At 35.7% G+C, this 25,744-nt stretch overlaps 1 protein-coding gene and 2 long non-coding RNA genes across 10 annotated transcripts in view; 2 read left to right on the top strand and 1 right to left on the bottom strand.

Moving 5' to 3' along the window:
- The window catches only part of LOC131678513 (innexin shaking-B), a 1,756,176-nt gene that overhangs the window by 832,291 nt on the left and 898,141 nt on the right, over positions 1 to 25,744 (bottom strand). The gene's annotated exons all lie outside the window — the stretch shown is intronic.
- Positions 4,891 to 6,537, top strand: LOC131678516 (uncharacterized). The gene is made up of 4 exons (XR_009303665.1): positions 4,891 to 5,027; positions 5,100 to 5,428; positions 5,519 to 5,775; positions 6,083 to 6,537. It is a non-coding gene; the product is annotated as an uncharacterized LOC131678516 (long non-coding RNA).
- LOC131678519 (uncharacterized) lies at positions 6,806 to 7,544 on the top strand. The gene is made up of 3 exons (XR_009303668.1): positions 6,806 to 7,048; positions 7,111 to 7,224; positions 7,293 to 7,544. It is a non-coding gene; the product is annotated as an uncharacterized LOC131678519 (long non-coding RNA).

The raw sequence follows: 25,744 nt of genomic DNA, 5'->3' as shown, positions 1-25,744 counted from the left end.
AGTTTATATTACTATTTTTACTATGATTGATGCGTACTTACGGAAAAATATCAAAAAATATATCAAATCATTTAGCGTAGATATGAAAAAGACACAAACATCCACCTTATCTTGTTTTCGCTATTAATCTGTAGATGACGCAGCAGGTAATTCAGCTTTGCAGCAAAATGCCAATCCGCATGTCCCGTCCTAGGGTTTACCAAGTTATTTTGTCTTCCAATTTTTGGCAACCAGTGGTTTTGTGTAAACAGCGAATGAATTGTAGTTTAAATGAATGTTTGACGAAGTCTTTTTTTCAAATCATGCCATTCGGAAACGCATTGATTTACGTTACTAAGCCTGTCTACATGTTTTTCGTTGCACTAGAGAGGATACATCGAGAATGCAATTGATGAGTAATAGCAATATTGCCGCACAGTTGGCTACTTTGCTGATGCCATTCAAAATTAATATTTATGACGAATGTCACGATATTAGGAGAAAACTAGTCAATAAGTTTATAATGTTCAGACATTACATCTATCAGCTGTACAAAATTACTCGTATGCTATTTGTGATGGCGTCGGTGGTTTAGTGACAAGCGTGACCGCCACCCATCCCAGTTGGTCTGGGTTCAATCCCAGCCAAGGTCGTTGAGATTTTCCTGAGTTGAAAAAATCTGTGGTTACTTCTTCCTTGGGAAGGGAAGTAAAGCCGTTGGTACCCGGTCCATGAGTTGATGGGTCAATATCTAGTCCAGATAGTTGAGTCACCTCCGAATAGAAATCTACAATAGCGTTTACCCTACAATCAATCATAAAACAATAGATGTTATGGTTATTACTGTTTCAACATTGTTCGATGCAGTGTTCTCGCAGCAGATTTACAATAAAACATCCTGTAACAACTAATTTTATTGTTGCGTTGCGTTGCGTTGTGACGATGATTTTGGCGGATTGCACACTGACTTCATCATGTTTGACTGCTGATTATCTAATAAGAGTTGCTTAGGAAATGGTAAGTAGGAATTCATACCAATCCGACCCATACTAAAACCTCAACAGCATGACAGCCATCATTGCCGGCCGCCCCCATCTCCATCGTTCACGGGGAAGGATAAAGGATAAGGTAGACAGGAAGTGTTGATGCTCCACCTACTTAACGGAAGGACGACGATTCATCAGACTCTTCCATAGGTGTCGCGGAGTTGGTAGTTTGGAAGGGTATCAGGTCTAGGATTCGCTCCAAGCAAGCGATGCGACCTGTAAAGCATATTTTATTAGGTAGTTGTTTAGTTATTCTTCGAGTACACGATCACTCGAAAAAGAGAAGATCTTGTTTAGTTTTTGGTTCTTTTTAAACTCTGGGCAACCGGCTACCGAGAGTATACTATGTTCCCTAAACAAAAGCCATTTGAACTCCACACAGCCGACCGTGGGAGTATTGCCTAGAAAAACTAATCTTATCTGCGTAATGGGCCGGATCACTATTTATTGCAACAGTATTTGGATTGAATTCGCTACTTCTTCTCTACGATATATTTATTGGCTTGAAAACTACCGAGTTATAACACATTGTACAGGCAAAAATAGCGCGAGATGTTATAAATCAAGGAAAGTATTTCTTATTTTCCATATCGGATTGTTTGTGAAATACAAGTATACGAGCGATAATAACGAACACTGAAGGGAAATATAAAGGATTGTTAACCTCATGCACGGGCTTGTTAGCAATAACGGAGCTTGAAATTAGGTTCATAAAAACAGACGCGGCGAATTTTCAATACGTATTGACTCGTAATAATAGATACTAGTCGTATTGGGGCTAATTTCCGATCAACTATTCATTTTTACGGCAATGTTTTCTCGACTAGATCTGTTCGCACCCTCTCATTCTGCTACTATCGGCAGAAGGCTGATAGCACCCAGTCGTCGCCGGTCTAAGGACCAAATGTCATCAATAGACTTAGACTCGCGTGGAGGCATGAGATAGGAAACTTGTGAGAATTTTGTTATCCCACCGTTTGACGACCTGTAACAACTAATTTTATTGTTGAGCGAAAAATGATACAGTAAATTTACATTAAATGCTAATGTATCAGAGCAAAAAATGTATGGACAAAAGTCGTTTTTTCTAATGTTAAGATACCCTACCACTTCTAGTTTTCCGATCTGTATACTTCACATCCTTGCTCTCACTTGAGTACTATGGCTCTAAATTTTCATTACTTTCCCTACCCAGTAATCTCTAGCTAATTGAATGCCGTTAAAACGTAAAACGTAAGAAAGAAAATGTGACTGTATAGCCGAAATAAAAAATGAAAAAATGAAACAAGTACTACCCAAGTAACCAATAAGCATTATAACGTAGCCTAATATCTGCTTTAGATCCACATATAATGCAGTCTTATAGAGCTGTGAAGCCCTTAATACTTATATAATGCTGGTATTATGCCAGAAAAGGCGAAATATAGTGCTATTACTGTGCAGAGATTGACAACTCGTTTCTGGAGTACTAATGCTATTATAGAGCACCAGCGCACAAATGTCAAATTTTAAAGCCTTATATTAGCATTACTAATGCTATTAAAAGGCTTCAGCTGGCTGTCATTGTCCGCCATGGTGTTAAAACTATTTGTATTTGTATTTCATTATACTTGCAGAGTAAGCGATCACCCTTATAAAATTTCTACAATCGGTTTACACGTTGCTCACACCACAATCTTTTGACATTAAAAATGTCTTACTCCACTATCAGGGGCTAGGTGTCATTCTAAAATCTAAACTATCTCCCATGTAATGAAACTATGTAAGGTTTGCACGCTTATAACTCTGATATTACTAGATGGATTTTTATCATTCATACACCAACCGATTCAGAAACACCTAACTTAAATATTGGTAATAATTTAATATCACCCCAATAAAAGTAGACTTTTGGAAATTGGTAAAATTAAAAAGTTTACGAAAAACGGGAAAAAAACCATTCGTGAGGTAGATTTCTCAGACACAGCCGTCATTAGAGGGCAGCTTAGTCGCTTAATCAAACACGAAAAGTCATAAATAGAAGCGACGCATGTCCGTTTAAATCAGTTGTTGCTAATATCCCATACGAGCAACATCGTCTCCGGGCGATGCAATAAGCGTTATCGATTTTCGGCAACGTTGGCATTTGCACACACTCGCACCTAAGTGACTAAACCATATACCATATTAGTTTATAAATAGAGGTGACGCGTACCCGTTTGAATCAGTTTTTGTTCTTATGTCGAACGGGTAAGATCATGGCTGCAGCGTCTGGGCACTACAATAAGCGGTAGACGCTATGCATTTTCGGCAGCGGTGGCCGTGTGCGGATTTGTCGGGTACCAGCATGGTGTCACAGAATGATTTGCAAAGTGGGTGGGCGGGGTGGTTTGGATTTAATTCAATACGGTGTGTGCTGCTTAAGAGTGTTGCGTTTGAAAAAAATATATTTATTTTTATGCATGCGTGTGCGTTGTAACTTGTTAATCCATGTTTACGGCGCTTTGTAGCTGCGTAGGGTAAAGAGCCAATTGGTTTTCATGTTTCATATTTCGGTTATATGTTTTTTATCAGTAAGGCATCTGACAACGTGCTTCTGTAGTTATTGCACTGTTCAGCAGCGTAGTATTTTATATAGGAGAGCACACTCAGGTTTTTTACGCGGATTTTGAAATTTACGCGGTTTTCATTAACGCGTTTTTTTTTAAATTTACGCAGTTTTCATTTACACGGCCTGTATCCCCTGCGTGAAAAATCTGAGTGTAATTGCATCGGAAACAATCACATTCCCAGCAGAACTTTTTGTTTTCTAATTTCAAACACTTTTGTTTCGTACTGCACACAACGGAAAATTTTAAAACAGAACTTACCGTCCCAGCAGCAGTTCAAGCGGGTGTTCTTTTTCGATTCAAATTCAAGCCCTGTCTTAAGCGTTACTGGACTTAAAATTGTTTTCCCAGTTTATTCAGTCAGAATATCTGTCCTACCCTATGTATTTAAAACACAGTTCTAATTGCGTTTTAAGGTATACAACAAATACGGTAGGGTATACTAATTTAAATTTTAAAATAAATCTGTTTTAAATTATGAAACAAACCGCTGTACTGAAGATATAATTATGTCAGTCCTATTACCACATAAAACACCTATATAACATAAAACGCTGCAGAATTGGTTTAATAATACAATGTTTACACTACAGAGTTATAACACGTTTTAATAATTAGCAACAAGAAAAATGTCACCAAGATAGCATAAAAAACCGTTTTAACTGGTAGTGCGAACGTTGCATAACAATGTAATTTATCAAATAATTTCATTTTTCCACCACTAATCGATCAAGAAATACTTACACTTAAGATTGTTTACTTAAGTTCATTAGTACATTATTGAAAATTTAAATGGAAAATGAAATTTCATATTTTATGGAGAATCTGTATATTTCCGTTGGCGGGCGTGGGTTTCCTCATCACAGCTCTCAATATGGAACTTTTCTTTTGAATATATTTTCTGGACAGACCAGCCTATTTTTACTAGATGGATCAGCCAAATAATGCCAATCACCTAGTGAGATACTTGATTAATTAATAGATTACCGTTAAAAGACCTTCAATAAATTGTGTTTTAATGGGGAGGGTATATAGCAAATTGTAACATATGAAAACAGGCGAGTGAACAAGAACGTGTGTCGATATGTGTGATAGATAAAAAAGCTATATTTTTAATGTCACCGTGGTCGTGTCCTGTACACAACCCTTCAATTTTTTTTTAGTTTCGAAGGATCCGTACCGTGTTCAGTACATTGTAATGTAATACCCTATTCTTCTTTCAAAAGCTCGCGTTCACTCATTCACGGATATTTTTCATCATAATTTTTTTCAGATCGAACAGCAACCATAGCGAATACACATCACCGAACACCAGCAACATAATGCCATGGTAACCACCCAGCAGCAGAACACGGTGATAATGGGCCAACAGTAAATACAACATCAAGATCCTCGGAAAGGACTTTCTCTTTCGGTATGTGTTTAACAGTAGCTTCTCTCCTCCAAGCATTCCTTTGCATATTTAGATGTCCTTGTCAATTTACAGAACAAACATAATGGAAGCATACTCTACACGCGCGACATATTCAATCGGGCCAACCGTGTGACTCGTTTGGAAAAAAGCGCTCATCATCGGTTTCATTGCAGCGAAGTGAGCAGACAAAAGAAGGCGTTTTTTTTTCCGAAAGGTCGCTCTGGGCAAAAGTTCAGCCAATTGCAAGGAATAAACCACCGGAGTGACAGTATCCGTGCTGTTTAGGACCTTTTTCCATATATTGTAGCTTTTGAATTTTAATACCCGGTCGAAACGATGGCAAGTGCTGCCGATAACTGGGTCAAAAAGACGGAGGGAGGATCAGGAAATTTCTGCACTCGGTAAGTGTTGTTTTTGTCATAACCAACTAACCTATTTTTGGAGCGATAATTTTTCCATAGGTTTTGAATTTTTCTTTTCAATACAAATAGGTTATCGATCTGAGTATCCCTAAGGATAAGGAACCAGAGCCGGCGGCTGACAGCCCAAAGAAAGAGAATGCGGAAAAACCTTCTAGTTCACCGCCAGTAGAACCAGCGATCAAATTACTCCCGTAGAAACGGCTGCACCTGCAGTTTTGTTTTCGGTAGCTACAGAAATTAAGACTTTAGCAGCTCCTGAAGAAAAAAAAAGCTGCTAGCGAAAATGGAGAAACAGCTTCCTCCACGGAAGATGCAGAGGCATTCAAGTAAGTCGAAATCTGGAGAAAATTTTGATTAGGACATAAGTAACATTGAGAGCCTCTCTCTGTTTACTTTCTGTTTCGATTATTACGTCTTTATAACTTTTTACACTAATTTTCCAGTACATATCGAAAGCCGATAGTTTTTACTAGAATATTAGGCAAAGAGTTGAGTACTAAATATTGAAACGACCGAGTAATTAACAGAAGAGAAACACACCAAAAAAATCTCATTGTTACTTACGTCCTATTCAAATTTTTCTCCAGAAATATTTAATATCAGCTTTAAAATTATCCATGATTCATCTTTTAGCCCGGCGGATGCAAGTTTGCTAATTAAACTTATTCGCAAAGGTCTAGTAGAATCAAAGCTGGATCTGGGGGTGAAGGATCCTTCTTCGCCGCGATACTTGGTTAAAACTTTCGAAGCTTTGCACATGAATTCGGAACTGCTTCAGGGAGTCTATGCTATGGGTTTCAACGCTCCTTCCAAGATTCAGAAGACGGCTCAACCTACTCTGTTGGCCGATCCGCCACAGAACATAATCGCCCAGAGTTGGTCGGGAACAAGAAAAACCACTGCCTTCGTGCTGGCAATGCTCAATCGAGTCGATCCGTTGAAAAACTATCCGCAGGTGATTTGCCTTTCCCCACGTATGAACTGGCAATTCAGAAGGGGAAAGTAGCTGCAAAACGGCAAAGTTTTGTGCGGAAATCGAACTTGGTTAAACCGTTCGCGGTGAGAAGATCGTCAAAGGGGCGAAGCTGACTAATATCATCATCGGAACAGCCGGGTGTTCGACCTTAAGAAGATTGCAATTTTTGTACCGGACGAGGCGGGCGTTATGATCGCTGTTCTTTTTAGCCACGTACGAGCGGGAGGTGATGGGATTCGCCCAGTACATCGTAACCAATCCGATCATGATTCTTCTGGTGCGGGAGCAAGAATCACTCGATAACACCAAACACTACTACGTCAAATGCCGCAACCAGGACGAGAAATATCAAGCAATTTCAAACATGTACGGTATGATTACCGTCGGACAAGCGATCATTTTCTGTCATATGATGTATAGGACAGTTGTAAACTCCAAGTAAACTTATTTTCGGCATTGTTAATCGATCGAAACAGGCACGCAAAACGGCCGGTTGGACCAGGATAATCACTCAGTAGCGGTACTGTCCGGTGATCTAACGGCGGAGCAACGGTTGGCCGTTCTGGATCGATCCCGAGCCGGACTAGAGAAGGTATTGATTGCAACGAACGTTTTGTCTAGGGGTAAGTTCCACCACTTGATTCTGGCTGCAGCACCAGGTTACGGAGAGATTCTTCCGCCTTAGGTATCTTAGGTATCGATGTTGAACAGGTGACCATTGTCATCAACTTCGACCTGCCGATGGATTAGCAGGGACGAGCCGATTGCGAAACGTATCTACATCGAATTAGACGCACCGGTTGATTCGGTAAGTGTGACTCATTCTTGTGATCCTATGGATTGTATTTCTTCCCACTTCTTTAACAGAACGGAATCACCATCAACCTAGTGGGCAGTGATCGAAGCATGATGATTTGCAGATCAATCGAAAAACACTTCCGGAAAAAGATTCAGTTGCTAGACGCGGAGAACTCGGACGAAATTGAAAAGATCGCACGGTAGTGTTTTCGACCAGCTACTGGTGAAAGGCATAGGAGCTTTTTTGGGTCATACTTGTTTTGATTCTGAATTTATAATTTTATTAATTTTTTTTTCTTCCTTGACCTGACATATGTAACCAACAGGGTAATAAATTTACAATTAAAATTACAATTTATCTCTACCCAGTTCTATCCAAACATTTGAAAGGACCTAACTGCAAAATGTAACAAATGGAAATTTCATGTTTTCCATTAACAAATATCTACCCGAGCACGTACATAACGCAACATTTGACCATGAAGAATTTTGATAGCGATTTTACAACAATTAATAAAAGGGCCTAATTGATTTTTATGACCGAACTGATTATGAAAGGACCTAACTGATTGAAAAGTGCCTAACTAGCAATACATTCGTTTTAAATGGATTATAACGTATTATTGTATTATGACTGATTGTAAAAGGCTTATAACATCTTTTCCATAATTTACATACAAGGTCAATCTGACCATCAAATTAGAATTCAGTTAATTCGTCTAACTTTCGGTGTAATATCAGACTTGAACAGCATTTTTTGTGTGAGGTATTCTGCCGCTAGAAGCAAAACTGTCCCATGTGCTATGGGAATCCCTATACACATGGGACAATTATGCTTCTTGTGGCAGTAATGCAAGTAGTAGCAATATGCGCAATTCCTTAAACCTCTCTAGTGTTTCATGCAATAAGAATTACCACGAATTACTTATGGCAATATATTTGAACTACGATTCTCACAATTGTTATACCAAAAATAGGTTTGTATCCGTACTGATTATTGGTAGCATTCCCTGTGACTTCCAGAACATTTAGTAGTAGCCATTGTTATCATAATCGATTTTTAACGTCAGCCAAAGTTTAAAGCCTAGGGTTTGGTTCGACCTGAAACCGATTGAGTCGGAGTCGGTTGTTATATTTGCGTTATATTTCCGGATTCCGAAGCGTGTTTCGAAAGGTAGTTTCCCCGAGACTTGTGAAAGCGGTAAAGGCGGCCAAGGCAATCAGATTTGCTTCTTAATGGTCAAACGCCGATTAAGAGTTACGATTCGGACAATTACAATAGATTTGGTTTGAGCGAATTTCGATCATTTCCCTGGGTCTTCTGGAACCGGTAGAAGCAGCCAATTTAGATAGAAAATGGCCAGCCAATGATTTAAATTTCCGATGGCAGGAATTGTGCTGTCTAAATTGGTCAGACTGAACTTCCCCGAGACATCCGGAACCGTCACAAATAAGCATTATGATGAGCATTATACTGAGTACGTCACTTCCCTGAGAGCTTCATGAATGGCAAATAGGTTTACAATTGTTACCGATTTCATACACATCCGTGATGAATTAATAAAATACATTATTTAAAACATTTAAATGACAACAGAAATATAAAAAAGAAATAAACAAACAACAGCTGATGTCGTTTTCCAGTTATCAAAAGCGAGATCTAACAGCAAATACACAGACTAGTTTTCGCGAGCAAATGTCAAAATTCCGCACGGAAGAAGGAAAAATATTTCACGACCTCATTTCGGAAGAGGTGCATACTAAGCTTAAGAAAGTGTTAATTAAAACATAAAAATATGTATAAAGTGATATATAATGTCTGTTTTCGCTTCAGATAGTTGGTATTTACGACTCATACCGGCCTTGAACGACTGATATAACAGTTCCGAACGAAATGGCAGATTGGCATATTTTGATTCTATGTTGCGATCGGCTGTTGGTGCTGGAAGAGATGCGCAGCGGTAAGTTGCAGTTACATAGGCACCAAATCGTGAGTTTTAAAAGTATGAATGAGACACTTATTACCACTGAAATGGAACCTGTAGTTAGTACTAACACATCTAATATCTACATAATTATAGGTCAAACAGTTCAGGAACAGTCCATTCTCATTGTGGCGGATGTCCTCACGGCTGTTTGTTAGACGTGTACTCCTACATACAAGTGGATAGATCAATTCGCTTGGGTGGGGGGATATGTGTATCCTGCTAGTTCTCGACTCTTGACCTTGTGTATGAGGCTATTTCAGGAAAGGAGTGTAAGACTGGCACCTAAGAGGTATAGATTATTCCGAACTTATTTTTTATGATCATTTAAATCAATCAAGCACACTAGAAATGCTGAGTAGCCTTTTTGGGTTGATATGCTCTGTTCGAGTCGTACAGACGAACCTTCGGTTTGAGCAAACCTGGGAAATCGATGTCTTTCTCATATTCTTTATGGACAGAGATTCTCTTTGTAGATTTTCAAAATGCCTTCACCTGTCTAGTTACTCAGCATAATGGAAATATAAAGAAAACTGAACATTTGTCTGATCTACAATCTAATTCCTACCAATATAGACTAGAACAGGATTTATTGAATTCTGTTATTAGATCAAAGAGAAACAGCACAGTTGTAAAAAGTATGCGCGAGTAAGGACTAGGACTGCTAGTATTTTATCGTATAAATTAACAGTCGACTGCTCCGCTTCAGATGTAGGAGACAAAAAAGGAAACCATAGAAAAGATAAAAGCGGATTCAATGCGAAACATTTTTCAGTCGTGATTTTGACTCAAATGCAATGGCAGGAGAGATTAAGATTGGACGGACTAGAGAACACGTCATGACATGCTCTTTAATGACGTTTTTGCATGACCCGGAAACTGAGTCAGGTTCTAACCCCAACTGCTGTCAGTTCATACATTTTGACTGCAGTTTGGGCTAAAACTGACTTAGTTTCGCTTCAAGCAAAAACGACATAAGACAAATATGCGCTAAGCTGTACGTATGTATGAATGTTTCTATGTATGTATGGATGGATGTGCATTTGCATGTATAGCAGTATATAGCAACAATGTATCCCTAAGCAACATCCCTGGGCTTCGGTGAAGAGCCTAAGGGCGCGTACTCGGCTAGTGGATAAAAGTGAGTGATCCGAGCGAGTGCTAGTTCTTTGATCTCTGAATCTCATGATTAATAATCGTTAGATCGAGTGTTTTAGGTGTTTGTTTTTATTATCTCAACTCACTCGAACTCTCGCTCTGGCTCGTGAAGATGATGAGTAACACTCGTCTATAACGAATCGGATTCGCTGTTTTCAGGAATAAGGATAACAATCTCATATGAATGGAACCTTTTTCTCAAACGTACTGTTCAGTCACTAGTTAATGCTCATTTAGCTCAACATAATAATCTGAAACAAGTAGTTTTTGTAGAGATCCAATCCACACGGACCACATCACCAAATACCTAAAAGTAGTTTAGATATATGTAATATATATTTCTTTCTGTGGCTATTATATTTTCATTTAGTCAATAATATAGAAAAACTATATTCTTCCACTTCCTAAATCAATCTACTTTGCCTTAACATTATCCATGCATACTAAAAAAATCTATATGTGTGTTCTATCTCTATCCTTGTTTAACAGGTTATTTTTACTATTTCTTATTTTTAGTTGCATTGATGCTTCATTTCAATTTTCGTTGTTTTTGTTTTAACATGATGTTCCGTCTAGGCTCGTTTAATAGATAACGCTTCGGTATTGCAATTAAAAATCGATTGGATTCTATCGTTGCGGTTGTTCAAATCCGCTCGAAAATTACCCGTGGGTTATTATCCCGACCACTACAAAATGGCGGTCGTTTCAATCCGCGATAATCGGTGTCTTCTGCAAATCAAACTTTTCCTACGGATGTCCCTTTCCGAAAACTTGTTTTTTCTCATGGCATGATATTGCGACATGTAGCGCCATCTCGGTCTGTTTGCTGAATTCATTGATAGATGGTAATTATTTTAGTAATTTTGGCAATAGCGGTGAAACAACACGTTTGAAAAAGGCACGTGGGTTGCCATCCCGATTCACTGCGGATGATTCGAACCGGTTTTCAGGGTTATATTGCGGTTGTCACGAGCCGCACGGTTAATGTTCGTTTTGCTGACGCGATTCTATCTTTTGCCTTAACCGGGATGCCAAATTTGCATTGCTTTGGTTTAATCTTTTTTATTGCTCTGTTTCAATATTTTTAAACACTTTGGTTGTTTTGTTAGACTTACAGAAATGCTACATGAATAGTAAAACTCGCTGTAAAGGCACAAAGTGCTCAGTCACCTATAAATCGGCGCCTGTATCAGTGGTCTAATAACTCTCAGCGCGCTAATGTCATAGATTCCCTGCCGTTTAAAGAGTTGCCACAATGATTTCAGGTTAGCTAAGGTCAGTTAGCTGACTAGTGGGACACGGAAGCTTAAGTTTTCTAACTATAATGCATGCATTGTTTGTTGTAGTCTGGCATTACAATCAAATGTAATATACTTTATTATTAGTTTGAATGGCAAAAATTTCGCGTAAATTCATTAAGTATAATTTTTCTGGCGCATAAGCACATATTAACCCTTTCATGCCCAACTTTTTTCTAGTGCATGTAGGGTCTCAAAACTATTTTCCCTTGAAAACGGTGATATCAAGATACACGAAAAGTCTTTTTTCATGAAGATAGGTGCTTCCCTTGCAGTGCTAGAAGCTACTCAATTTTTACCTTCCTATGCTCAATACAATTATCCTAGAATTAGTTCAATAGTTGAATTGCATGGAAAACGTAGCCAAACACAGTCTAAATTGATAAGTTTTATCAGTTTTCAAAAATATTGCACCATAACGAAGATATATGAAAAATTCATTTTCCGTTGTCAACGTAAACTGTTCCTGGCAGCACTGCTCGATCGGAAGCCAATCAGACTATTTGCAATTACTTCAGTTCTAAGGCTGATCCTTGTAACTGTTTATGCTCAAATGAAAGGCAATAGACACATTTATTAGCCTTACTTGTTTTCGCGAGCAAATCTTGCCTCAATCAAAAGTTATAGCTGTTTAAAAACGATGTTGTCCACAAACAACATGGGCATGAATGGGTTAATGGATCGCTTTACATTTTCTTTTCTTATGGATCGCTTTGTAAATATCCATGAACCAAAATGTAACGTTCACAATATGTAGCATTTCTAATGTTCATTTTTGCATGTTCCATGGACCAAGAAAAATTATTTAGCAGACATTTTCATCAAATTTATGGATCCTTTTCTAACGTTTTATTGCTCCATTCTTGTAATACCGTGGAACATTTTTGTCGATATTATGGAACATATCGACATGTTTTAATGTACATTGTTAATATTCTATGGATCAATACCAGTTAATTTATGTCGCAAAATGTAACACTTTATGGAACATTTCCAATATTTTTATGGGGCATTGGTTGATTTTAATCGCTCTTTTATTACTATTTTAGTGCTCTTTTGCGACCATTTTATGGTTCAATTTTACATAATCTATGGATCAAATCGCCCTTTTTTATGGATCATTCACACTGTTTTATGGATTTGCAGTTTTGTTTTATGGAACATGGACAACTTTTTTATGGATCGTTTTACAATTTTTTATGGCTTATTTTAAATATTTTATATGCAAAAGTATATTTTCCCATACGTTGTACATAAAAACGTATTGACTCCAAAAATACGTCTGTTGAACTTTTTTTTTCATAACTAGTTCGTCGGGATAATGACGGATATCAATATTCTTGTAATTATCTTTGTTCTTGGAACGAGTTTGACGAGTGGGTTTTGAAATACCGTCATCGGTGATTACTTTACGCCAAAAATAGAACGTTTTGTACATTACATTCAAGAACTACGATCACGCAACTTCAAATTTGAAACTGTTCGATGTTTTACATATGGCACAAGTATCTCCAAAGTCATTGAAAAGAACTTTTGGAAAATCAAGATTGAACGTGAAATCTAAAGAGCTAAAATTGGCGTAAAGCCACCCCCACAAGGGGGCTACTTCACGCCAAAATTTTTTTCGCGGAATCATGTTAACTCCTTGATTTATTGTAATGGATTATGCTCGTTATTTATGTGTGAAAGCAAATGAATGTAGTGCTCGTAAAAATAAAAGGGCGTGTTCAAAAACTGCGTACCTCGCATCCAATAACCTTGTCTTGGAGAGTCGATAAGTCCTACAATGAAAAAAAGCAAGCCGAGAAAAAAAGCTCTACATGATATACTTGATATTGATGATATTGAGCCTTAAGAATTAGACCAGCTTATTTTAGTATTTTTCTAAAAGTAGTTTTAATTGTGTTACGGAGTGCAAAGGCTTTTCCAACAGAAACGTTTTAATGGTCAGGTCAGTTCATTCATCTTTTATGACATATTTATATTTATAATATGACGAATTTCGCGCCAACTCGAACAAATGTTGGCAGCACCCTCTCAGATTTTAATGAAACTTTCTGTACATGAGAAATTTGTCACAAAAAGCCACTTTGCATACTTTGTTTTTCCAAAAATGATCTAGACAAGCTTTTGAGAGGGTCAAACTTTTTTAATCACGTTTTTTCAAATGGCTAAATTCTACAAAAAAATGTTGTAGGAGTTTCTAAAAATGATAAATTCTACAAAAAAATGTTGTAGGAGTTATTTTCGCAAAATTAGTCATTAGTTGGGCGCTTTCAAGAAAAAAAAAATTATTTGAAACATACTTTCCCTTGTCCAAACTGATTTTTAGTGTATTTTTATCGAAAACTAAACCAATGAAAGTCATAATCATCTCAGAATCCAATAAAACTCAGTTTGTCAAAAGATATTGTCCAATTTAGCAATTAAGGGTGTTTATACGCGATTAAAGAGTTTTTAAACTATATGGGGTTGGCTCGATCGGTAGTTACCGAAGAAGCTGGTTTCATTCCAGTCAAGCACATTCAGAATTTAAGCTGGCTTGAGGTTTCTGTCAGAATTTCGAATCAAATAAAACAACCGATCGCGGCTCATTGCTTCATTTAAAACCGATTGTGGCTGGTTTGACTAGGATTTAATAGTATTTACAGGTATGTTCCGTTGGGATCATTTTAGATGTTTTGATGATTTTTTTTTTCAAATTTACCCTTTGGTCGTTATAACACCTCGTACACTATGTTTGAACTTTATAACCTTAAATGTCATGTGCGTCATGATATCGAAAGCCATTGTTTAATATTGTGGTTGTAGTTGAAAACTGTAAAATTCAATCAGACACAATCGTATTTTCTTTTGTTTTTGGCAATGGAACAAACTACTCCCGACGTCGTGAATTAGCATTGAACAAAAGAAAAAAAAAATGTCGCTGATAGGATTTTCCAGTTTTCAACTGTAAGAAATAATATTTTAACTGCACAAAAGATAGACAGATTAATGAATAGGGGAATCGGGGGCATGTCGGACACCGTGCGTATGCCCGACACCCCATCACTTTTCCCAGATATCAAATTTTAAATCATACAATAATAACAGGATATCATTAGTATTATTTTGAGTATTTCGAGACACATATATATGCCATATAGATTCATCCAACGTCACAAAATAAACAAAATATGCGAAAGCATGAAAATTACCAGTATATTGCCGCACATTCTAATCTATTCTGCCGGATTGTTGATCAACAGAGTTCCGAAAAATCATAACACGAACCGGATAGCTCACTACAAAAGGGTATGTTACTTCTAAGTGAATGAATCTTAGTAACAGGGGATATATTTTTCTTGCAGAACGGATCTTACTTCTTAGAATGGCTTCACAAGCGGTAATAAAGCTAGAAAAGATTAATGGGGAAAACCAAGTGTTGAACATTATTTATTCACACCACACATTCGTATGCTTTTCCTCTTGCTACGCGATGATATTCCAGAAAGCATGCATTTGCATCTCACATACTCATATACACATAATTACACTTTATCACACATACACAATACATTTTTAATGAAAAAATTGGACAAAAAGAAAGCTAACAAGGGTGTCGCTCTTGCCATTTCGGGGTGTCGGTCTTACCCGCAGCGTTTTTAAAATGTTATTTTTCTCCTTTTGGCAACCAATAATTTTTAATGAATCCAATTTTTTGAAACACTGAAAAAATTATATCTTGTTAAGAACCATCTAAACAAGGATTATGCACAGAATATATAATTTTTGGAGCTTCGTGGTATTTTAGAAAAGGATTGCCCTTAGGGTGTCGGACTTGCCCCCGGTTCCCCTACTGAAATAGTAAAAAGTACTTCAACATGATACAGAAGAAACTTGTAGGTCACGCTAGCCGTTAAACGATAAGCTTGCGTATGTAAAAATTAAAAATCCTGCATCATGAGCTATTTTACCTTTGCACTTCTACCCATATATTACCTCTACAAAGGATAGAGAACCGATTGAACGATTCAATGATTGGATATGATGATTGAATCAAGATTAGACTCATCGAGTGGCTCGCAAACCAAATCAATAATATTCCAATCTGATTCACTCACATCCAAACATCATTCTTAGAAAATATTGAGAGAATGAGAGGCTCTCCGACTTAGAACGAACGGGAGTCAATTGAGTGCCGCACAGCTGCTATCGCTAATGAGCTTTGCGACAAGCTCAGTGTATACTTCCGTTTACTTCGTGAGACAAACACAACGGTTGGTAGCATGAGATGTATCAGAAGTTCAATACAGATGAATGAATGTCGAATGTATTTTTCCCATACCAGGCTATGATATCAAAAATCTTTGGGTTGGAATCTATTCTTAGAAGTATTTCGGGGTGATATGCGCAAAAAATTTGAAAATTTATCGTGATATGGCTGAATTATATGCGTTTAAAATTGGACCACTTTTCGTTACATACCATTTTTGTAGAATTTGCAAAGTGCACCCCCATATCGGAAACAAAGACGTAGTCCTACGACAAAATTCGACCCAATATGGCCATTTTCACCTAAAAGATGCTATTTTTAAAAATTTCACAAAACTTTGGATTTAAACTGTGAAGTCCCGTTCCATTTTTACATTTCTTACAAAAGAAATGTGTAGGATTCGCTCAAACTTTAAAAACTTTTTCCGAGGCCCGGAGGGCCGAGTCTCATATACCAATCGACTCAGCTCGACAAATTGAGACAATGTCTGTATGTGTGTGTGCGTGTGTGTATGTGTGTATGTATGTATGTACAAAATGTGATGTAATTATCTCAGCAATGACTAAACCGATCTTTATGAAATTAGTTTCAAATGAAAGGCCTAACGTTGCCATTTGACACTATTATTTTTGATTTTCGATATGTGGTTTACTCTCTGAGATATGGGCGATTTTGTCAAAACACAGCACAGGTTTTTGGCGAATAACTTTTGAACATTACAATATTGTCCTACAAACTGCAAATAAAAAGAAAGCTTGTTAAAATACCTTTCTGACAAGCTATAGATTGTCTAAATCCGTGCACGAGCGGCGGAGATATTAAACATTTTGTAGTTTTAGTCCTCGCTTACCAATCCACTAGCTAAAAATGAGATTGTTTCATACAGAGTATTGCTTTACTGGTGTTTAGGGGCAAAACTAAACCGATTTTGAATATCGGGGTATGAAAACACATCTACGTGATTCAAGGAATTCGATGCTGAGAACATTTTGTGAATTACCTTTATAATAAATTAACTATTTCTCAAAAATCAATATATATAAGTTCACTTCAAACACAAAATAATGTGTTGATTAATAAACAGTGAGTTCTAGTATTTATCCCTTGGATTAGGCATCGCGTTCAATCATGAGGTAAATATTGGATGTTATATCAATACACAGATCAACAAGTAATTCACCTAGTAGTGAGATAAAAGATTTCTCATATAATTATACTCGTGGCGTCACCGAAAGCAACTGTATGTTTGAAGCCCAAAAATCTAGCGAAAATTTAGCTCTTTTCCAAGATTTAGGTTATACTGGTTATGGCACAAAAATTACTACTCACACTAATTATGACAAGAATGAAAGAAATCAATATATCATAATAATATATCTATAAAAATAATGTCACTGCATTAACCATCATCTGCCATTCCTCACACGCCCCCCCATCTCTCTCTCTCCCTCTCTCTCTCTCTCTCTCTCTCTCTCTGTCCTTCTTCTATCGCATCTATCTAGCTATTTCTGTATTCATTTCTAAGTTGTGTGATAATCTGCCAATCTGAAATATTTATTAATTGTAATTGCGAAGGTTTGAGAAAACAAAACTATTTTTTGTCTGCTGCTACATCAACTCAATTTTAATTCAATTGTATTCAAAGCCTGTATCTACACTATAATTAAGAAAATTCATGGCTATATCCGAAAAATATTTGGCTTAACTGGGTAATATGAAAGTTTGACGATGAAAATTTTCAAAAGAGACATTCCACGTGCGATATTTAAACTATTCGTATCTCTATTGAATTTTGAATGAAATATATACTCAAAGACTGAAAGCTGAAGCCAGCAGGATTGGTCTTGCCATCAACGTTTCGAAGACAAAATACATGAGAGGAAGAGGTTCTAGAGACGACAATGTGAACCTCCCACCCGAGTTCGGATTGACGGTGACGAAATCGAGATGGTCGACGAATTCATGTATTCAGATCCAGGAAAAGAAGTCTCCCAAAGTACCGTCAAGTAAAGAAGCATGAAAACAAAAAGAATAAAACCAAAAAAAGATGGAAGCCCTAGAAAGTCCATTGCATATTTATTAGCCTTTTCTCAGAAGATGGGATTTTCAAAAACATTTCAAAACTTTTTGATGCAATGGTTCTCAAATTCGTACAATCCGGTTTATTCATTTTCTTAATTTAAAAACATTTTTAGCTTTAAATATATGATCATTTCATTTTAATTAATTATTTCGTTCCGCATCTTTTTATTCGTTTTGTTCATCTGCGTTCATTTTACTTATTTTATTCGTTTCATTCTTTGGATTCACTCTGCTCAGTGTATTTTTTTGTGCATTTTACTCATAACTCATTTAACTTATTTTATTCATTGTTTTCATTGTATGCATTTTATTCATTTTTTTCCAGTTTAATCATTTTGTTCAGTTTCTTCATTTTAATAATCTGACTACTTTTTCAATTTCAATCTTTTCTTCCAAATAGTTTATTTGATTAAATTTATTTTTAATTCATTTTAATCAATGCCTTTAATTATGCTAATTTTCTTCGCTTTATTCATTTTATCACTTCAGCTCATTTTGTTTATTTGATTCGTTTGTTTTATTTATGCATTTCATTTATTTTTTACTTTATTCATTTTGTTCATCCATTCTTTTTATTCATTTGATCCATTTCATTAATTTGATTCATTGTATTCACTGGATGAATTAAATCAATTTGATTAATTTGATTAATTTGATTAATTTGATTCTTGTTATTCTTGTTATTCATGTGATTCATTTGATTCATTTGATTCATTTGATTCATTTGATTCATTTGATTCATTTGATTCATTTGATTCTCTCAGATTTTAATGAAACTTTCTGTACATGAGAAATTTGTCACAAAAAGCCACTTTGCATACTTTGTTTTTCCAAAAATGATCTAGACAAGCTTTTGAGAGGGTCAAACTTTTTTAATCACGTTTTTTCAAATGGCTAAATTCTACAAAAAAATGTTGTAGGAGTTTCTAAAAATGATAAATTCTACAAAAAAATGTTGTAGGAGTTATTTTCGCAAAATTAGTCATTAGTTGGGCACTTTCAAGAAAAAAAAAATTATTTGAAACATACTTTCCCTTGTCCAAACTGATTTTTAGTGTATTTTTATCGAAAACTAAACCAATGAAAGTCATAATCATCTCAGAATCCAATAAAACTCAGTTTGTCAAAAGATATTGTCCAATTTAGCAATTAAGGGTGTTTATACGCGATTGAAGAGTTTTTAAACTATATGGGGTTGGCTCGATCGGTAGTTACCGAAGAAGCTGGTTTCATTCCAGTCAAGCACATTCAGAATTTAAGCTGGCTTGAGGTTTCTGTCAGAATTTCGAATCAAATAAAACAACCGATCGCGGCTCATTGCTTCATTTAAAACCGATTGTGGCTGGTTTGACTAGGATTTAATAGTATTTACAGGTATGTTCCGTTGGGATCATTTTAGATGTTTCGATGAATTTTTTTTTCAAATTTACCCTTTGGTCGCTGTAACACCTCGTACACTATGTTTGAACTTTATAACCTTAAATGTCATGTGCGTCATGATATCGAAAGCCATTGTTTAATATTGTGGTTGTAGTTGAAAACTGTAAAATTCAATCAGACACAATCGTATTTTCTTTTGTTTTTGGCAATGGAACAAACTACTCCCGACGTCGTGAATTAGCATTGAACAAAAGAAAAAAAAATTGTCGCAGATAGGATTTTCCAGTTTTCAACTGTAAGAAATAATATTTTAACTGCACAAAAGATAGACAGATTAATGAATAAGGGAATCGGGGGCATGTCGGACACCGTGCGTATGCCCGACACCCCATCACTTTTCCCAGATATCAAATTTTAAATCATACAATAATAACAGGATATCATTAGTATTATTTTGAGTATTTCGAGACACATATATATGCCATATAGATTCATCCAACGTCACAAAATAAACAAAATATGCGAAAGCATGAAAATTACCAGTATATTGCCGCACATTCTAATCTATTCTGCCGGATTGTTGATCAACAGAGTTACGAAAAATCATAACACGAACCGGATAGCTCACTACAAAAGGGTATGTTACTTCTAAGTGAATGAATCTTAGTAACAGGGGATATATTTTTCTTGCAGAACGGATCTTACTTCTTAGAATGGCTTCACAAGCGGTAATAAAGCTAGAAAAGATTAATGGGGAAAACCAAGTGTTGAACATTATTTATTCACACCACACATTCGTATGCTTTTCCTCTTGCTACGCGATGATATTCCAGAAAGCATGCATTTGCATCTCACATACTCATATACACATAATTACACTTTATCACTCATACACAATACATTTTTAATGAAAAAATTGGACAAAAAGAAAGCTAACAAGGGTGTCGCTCTTGCCATTTCGGGGTGTCGGTCTTACCCGCAGCGTTTTTAAAATGTTATTTTTCTCCTTTTGGCAACCAATAATTTTTAATGAATCCAATTTTTTGAAGCACTGAAAAAATTATATCTTGATAAGAACCTTCTAAACAAGGATTATGCACAGAATATATAATTTTTGGAGCTTCGTGGTATTTTAGAAAAGGATTGCCCTTAGGGTGTCGGACTTGCCCCCGGTTCCCCTACTGAAATAGTAAAAAGTACTTCAACATGATACAGAAGAAACTTGTAGGTCACGCTAGCCATTAAACGATAAGCTTGCGTATGTAAAAATTAAAAATCCTGCATCTTGAGCTATTTTACCTTTGCACTTCTACCCATATATTACCTCTACAAAGGATAGAGAACCGATTGGACGATTCAATGATTGGATATGATGATTGAATCAAGATTAGACTCATCGAGTGGCTCGCAAACCAAATCAATAATATTCCAATCTGATTCACTCACATCCAAACATCATTCTTAGAAAATATTGAGAGAATGAGAGGCTCTCCGACTTAGAACGAACGGGAGTCAATTGAGTGCCGCACAGCTGCTATCGCTAATGAGCTTTGCGACAAGCTCAGTGTATACTTCCGTTTACTTCGTGAGACAAACACAACGGTTGGTAGCATGAGATGTATCAGAAGTTCAATACAGATGAATGAATGTCGAATGTATTTTTCCCATACCTGGCTATGATATCAAAAATCTTTGGGTTGGAATCTATTCTTAGAAGTATTTCGGGGTGATATGCGCAAAAAATTTGAAAATTTATCGTGATATGGCTGAATTATATGCGTTTAAAATTGGACCACTTTTCGTTACATACCATTTTTGTAGAATTTGCAAAGTGCACCCCCATATCGGAAACAAAGACGTAGTCCTACGACAAAATTCGACCCAATATGGCCATTTTCACCTAAAAGATGCTATTTTTAAAAATTTCACAAAACTTTGGATTTAAACTGTGAAGTCCCGTTCCATTTTTACATTTCTTACAAAAGAAATGTATAGGATTCGCTCAAACTTTGAAAACTTTTTCCGAGGCCCGGAGGGCCGAGTCTCATATACCAATCGACTCAGCTCGACAAATTGAGACAATGTCTGTATGTGTGTGTGCGTGTGTGTATGTGTGTATGTGTGTATGTATGTATGTACAAAATGTCATGTAATTATCTCAGCAATGACTAAACCGATCTTTATGAAATTAGTTTCAAATGAAAGGCCTAACGTTGCCATTTGACACTATTATTTTTGATGTTCGATATGTTGTTTACTCTCTGAGATATGGGCGATTTTGTCAAAACACAGCACAGGTTTTTGGCGAATAACTTTTGAACATTACAATATTGTCCTACAAACTGCAAATAAAAAGAAAGCTTGTTAAAATACCTTTCTGACAAGCTATAGATTGTCTAAATCCGTGCACGAGCGGCGGAGATATTAAACATTTTGTAGTTTTAGTCCTCGCTTACCAATCCACTAGCTAAAAATGAGATTGTTTCATACAGAGTATTGCTTTACTGGTGTTTAGGGGCAAAACTAAACCGATTTTGAATATCGGGGTATGAAAACACATCTACGTGATTCAAGGAATTCGATGTTGAGAACATTTTGTGAATTACCTTTATAATAAATTAACTATTTCTCAAAAATCAATATATATATAAGTTCACTTCAAACACAAAATAATGTGTTGATTAATAAACAGTGAGTTCTAGTATTTATCCCTTGGATTAGGCATCGCGTTCAATCATGAGGTAAATATTGGATGTTATATCAATACACAGATCAACAAGTAATTCACCTAGTAGTGAGATAAAAGATTTCTCATATAATTATACTCGTGGCGTCACCGAAAGCAACTGTATGTTTGAAGCCCAAAAATCTAGCGAAAATTTAGCTCTTTTCCAAGATTTAGGTTATACTGGTTATGGCACAAAAATTACTACTCACACTAATTATGACAAGAATGAAAGAAATCAATATATCATAATAATATATCTATAAAAATAATGTCACTGCATTAACCATCATCTGCCATTCCTCACACGCCCCCCCCCCCATCTATCTAGCTATTTCTGTATTCATTTCTAAGTTGTGTGATAATCTGCCAATCTGAAATATTTATTAATTGTAATTGCGAAGGTTTGAGAAAACAAAACTATTTTTTGTCTGCTGCTACATCAACTCAATTTTAATTCAATTGTATTCAAAGCCTGTATCTACACTATAATTAAGAAAATTCATGGCTATATCCGAAAAATATTTGGCTTAACTGGGTAATATGAAAGTTTGACGATGAAAATTTTCAAAAGAGACATTCCACGTGCGATATTTAAACTATTCGTATCTCTATTGAATTTTGAATGAAATATATACTCAAAGACTGAAAGCTGAAGCCAGCAGGATTGGTCTTGCCATCAACGTTTCGAAGACAAAATACATGAGAGGAAGAGGTTCTAGAGACGACAATGTGAACCTCCCACCCGAGTTCGGATTGACGGTGACGAAATCGAGATGGTCGACGAATTCATGTATTCAGATCCAGGAAAAGAAGTCTCCCAAAGTACCGTCAAGTAAAGAAGCATGAAAACAAAAAGAATAAAACCAAAAAAAGATGGAAGCCCTAGAAAGTCCATTGCATATTTATTAGCCTTTTCTCAGAAGATGGGATTTTCAAAAACATTTCAAAACTTTTTGATGCAATGGTTCTCAAATTCGTACAATCCGGTTTATTCATTTTCTTAATTAAAAAACATTTTTAGCTTTAAATATATGATCATTTCATTTTAATTAATTATTTCATTCCGCATCTTTTTATTCGTTTTGTTCATCTGCGTTCATTTTACTTATTTTATTCGTTTCATTTTTTGGATTCACTCTGCTCAGTGTATTTTTTTGTGCATTTTACTCATAACTCATTTTTTTTTGTGCATTTTACTCATTTCTTCATTTTAATAATCTGACTACTTTTTCAATTTCAATCTTTTCTTCCAAATAGTTTATTTGATTAAATTTATTTTTAATTCATTTTAATCAATGCATTTAATTATGCTAATTTTCTTCGTTTTATTCATTTTATCACTTCAGCTCATTTTGTTTATTTGATTCGTTTGTTTTATTTATGCATTTCATTTATTTTTTACTTTATTCATTTTGTTCATCCATTCTTTTTATTCATTTGATCCATTTCATTAATTTGATTCATTGTATTCACTGGATGAATTAAATCAATTTGATTAATTTGATTAATTTGATTAATTTGATTCTTGTTATTCTTGTTATTCATGTGATTCATTTGATTCATTTGATTCATTTGATTCATTTGATTCATTTGATTCATTTGATTCATTTGATTCATTTGATTCTCTCAGATTTTAATGAAACTTTCTGTACATGAGAAATTTGTCACAAAAAGCCACTTTGCATACTTTGTTTTTCCAAAAATGATCTAAACAAGCTTTTGAGAGGGTCAAACTTTTTTAATCACGTTTTTTCAAATGGCTAAATTCTACAAAAAAATGTTGTAGGAGTTTCTAAAAATGATAAATTCTACAAAAAAATGTTGTAGGAGTTATTTTCGCAAAATTAGTCATTAGTTGGGCACTTTCAAGAAAAAAAAAATATTTGAAACATACTTTCCCTTGTCCAAACTGATTTTTAGTGTATTTTTATCGAAAACTAAACCAATGAAAGTCATAATCATCTCAGAATCCAATAAAACTCAGTTTGTCAAAAGATATTGTCCAATTTAGCAATTAAGGGTGTTTATACGCGATTAAAGAGTTTTTAAACTATATGGGGTTGGCTCGATCGGTAGTTTCCGAAGAAGCTGGTTTCATTCCAGTCAAGCACATTCAGAATTTAAGCTGGCTTGAGGTTTCTGTCAGAATTTCGAATCAAATAAAACAACCGATCGCGGCTCATTGCTTCATTTAAAACCGATTGTGGCTGGTTTGACTAGGATTTAATAGTATTTACAGGTATGTTCCGTTGGGATCATTTTAGATGTTTTGATGATTTTTTTTTTCAAATTTACCCTTTGGTCGCTATAACACCTCGTACACTATGTTTGAACTTTATAACCTTAAATGTCATGTGCGTCATGATATCGAAAGCCATTGTTTAATATTGTGGTTGTAGTTGAAAACTGTAAAATTCAATCAGACACAATCGTATTTTCTTTTGTTTTTGGCAATGGAACAAACTACTCCCGACGTCGTGAATTAGCATTGAACAAAAGAAAAAAAAATTGTCGCAGATAGGATTTTCCAGTTTTCAACTGTAAGAAATAATATTTTAACTGCACAAAAGATAGACAGATTAATGAATAAGGGAATCGGGGGCATGTCGGACACCGTGCGTATGCCCGACACCCCATCACTTTTCCCAGATATCAAATTTTAAATCATACAATAATAACAGGATATCATTAGTATTATTTTGAGTATTTCGAGACACATATATATGCCATATAGATTTATCCAACGTCACAAAATAAACAAAATATGCGAAAGCATGAAAATTACCAGTATATTGCCGCACATTCTAATCTATTCTGCCGGATTGTTGATCAACAGAGTTCCGAAAAATCATAACACGAACCGGATAGCTCACTACAAAAGGGTATGTTACTTCTAAGTGAATGAATCTTAGTAACAGGGGATATATTTTTCTTGCAGAACGGATCTTACTTCTTAGAATGGCTTCACAAGCGGTAATAAAGCTAGAAAAGATTAATGGGGAAAACCAAGTGTTGAACATTATTTATTCACACTACACATTCGTATGCTTTTCCTTTTGCTACGCGATGATATTCCAGAAAGCATGCATTTGCATCTCACATACTCATATACACATAATTACACTTTATCACACATACACAATACATTTTTAATGAAAAAATTGGACAAAAAGAAAGCTAACAAGGGTGTCGCTCTTGCCATTTCGGGGTGTCGGTCTTACCCGCAGCGTTTTTAAAATGTTATTTTTCTCCTTTTGGCAACCAATAATTTTTAATGAATCCAATTTTTTGAAACACTGAAAAAATTATATCTTGATAAGAACCTTCTAAACAAGGATTATGCACAGAATATATAATTTTTGGAGCTTCGTGGTATTTTAGAAAAGGATTGCCCTTAGGGTGTCGGACTTGCCCCCGGTTCCCCTACTGAAATAGTAAAAAGTACTTCAACATGATACAGAAGAAACTTGTAGGTCACGCTAGCCGTTAAACGATAAGCTTGCGTATGTAAAAATTAAAAATCCTGCATCTTGAGCTATTTTACCTTTGCACTTCTACTCATATATTACCTCTACAAAGGATAGAGAACCGATTGGACGATTCAATGATTGGATATGATGATTGAATCAAGATTA

This window comes from Topomyia yanbarensis, chromosome 2, assembly GCF_030247195.1.
Source record: "Topomyia yanbarensis strain Yona2022 chromosome 2, ASM3024719v1, whole genome shotgun sequence".
NCBI lineage: Eukaryota > Metazoa > Arthropoda > Insecta > Diptera > Culicidae > Topomyia > Topomyia yanbarensis.
Note: the sequence above shows the minus strand (reverse complement) of the source record. Positions and strands in the feature narration are given on the sequence as shown.